This window comes from Diachasma alloeum, unplaced genomic scaffold (assembly GCF_001412515.2).
Source record: "Diachasma alloeum isolate Michigan unplaced genomic scaffold, Dall2.0 Dall_scaffold_00538, whole genome shotgun sequence".
NCBI lineage: Eukaryota > Metazoa > Arthropoda > Insecta > Hymenoptera > Braconidae > Diachasma > Diachasma alloeum.
The window spans coordinates 20,996-22,834 of NW_021680670.1; positions in this window are offsets into that span (position 1 = coordinate 20,996).

The window sequence follows — 1,839 nt, forward strand, 5'->3', positions numbered from 1 at the left end:
GTTTTTCCATGGTTTTTCATCAGTTCTTACGTAAGACTTACGAGTAACATCTCAGTTCTGTCACGATGAATTCTCTTGTGTGCAAGCAGTGGCTCAAGCGTTTGGAGGATGAGTATGAGGTCGTGAAGATAGAGCGAAGAACAGTGGAAATTCAACAAAGTCTCCATAACATCCGGGGTAAGACGCGAGAGGTCAAACAACTTTTGGAGGGGGGTGTATCTCAGGGTCAAAAATTGCGATTGACATATATGTTATCACGATTGAAAACATTCGAAGTTTCATTTAAAGCCTTGGAAACCGTTGGGAGGGGGTTGAGAGAGAATTTAACTGATAGAGTGCGATGGGAGGATATTCAAAGTGCATTTGAAGGACGCATGAGGACTGGTGTCATTATTAATTTGAAAAAACAAGATTTAATTAAATTTTTGAATGATGCTCGCCGGATGCTTTGTGTGCAACTTAAAAATGCTTTAAAAAGCGAACGTGGTTTGAAAGTGAATGTAGTTTTATCGTGTAAATATGAAGTTCGAAAGAATGGAGAATTTTTGGAAGAAGAAAAATTTTTCAGCACAAAAAATGAGATTGTCGTGGAATCAACCCAGCTCAACAAGTGGTTTGACGAGTTTATAAAAAATAAACTTTTAGCCAAGGTGGATGAACTCCAAGGAAAGGATTCAGGATGGTCTCTCCGGGAAGTAATAAATATGGACGTAAATATTAATAAATATAATCCATTACGTGGAGGTTCGAGTTTTGTCGAGGTACCCCGATGGATTCAACTGNTTCGGTATGTTCAATTATCCTATGGCTATAAAGGATATACCAAAATTTGAAAAAGTGAATGACATGTCGATAAATGTATATATAATCGAATGTGATGAAGATATAAGAAAAGAATGGATTGTGCCATTATATTTGAGCTCGCGACCCCCGACGACACTCCAAGGAGCTGAGAAAACAATTCATTTATTGATGATTGAAAAAAAAGATGATCAACAGCCAACTGAAAAAGTTTTCCATTATACATGGATCTCCAACCTCTCCAGACTACTCAGCAGCCAGTTATCGAAGACTCAACATCGCACATTTATATGTGATAGATGCTTATGCCATTTCAAAAGGGGGGAATCTTATGAAAAACACAGAATGGATTGCATATCCCTGAACAAGTGTCGCATGATATTTCCCATAAATAATGATAAATATTTGAAGTTAAAAAAATTTAAGCATCAGCTTCGAGTTCCTTTTGTTGTATATGCCGATACAGAGTGTTTGTTGGAAAAAGTACCTCATGAAAATAATGACAATACTAAAATCTATCAAAAACATGTACCATATAGCGTAGCGTATTATGTAAAGTGCAACTATGATGACTCAAAGTCTCAACTATGTGTTTATCGGGGGCGGGATTGTGTTGAGTGGTTTATTGAACAATTGCGTGATTTAGCTGTAAAAGTGGATGCCGAACTGCAACGCAATGAGCCCATGTATTTGACGGCGGATATGTGGAAGGATTTTAATTCAGCGAAAAATTGTTACATTTGTGGAGACATTTTCACAGAGAAAGCAGTGAAGCACCGAGATCACTGTCATTTCACGGGAAAATATCGAGGCGCTGCTCATCCAGGTTGCAATTTAAACTACAAGAAGTCATGTACAATTCCCGTAGTTTTCCACAACTTATCTGGTTATGATTCCCACTTTTTTATTAAGGCTTTAGCCAAACAATTTGAAGGTGTCGTGAAATTACTCCCCATCAACAAGGAAAAATATATTTCTTTCACGAAATCAGTGCAAACGACAAAAGTTCACCTGAGATTCATTGACTCACTTCGATTC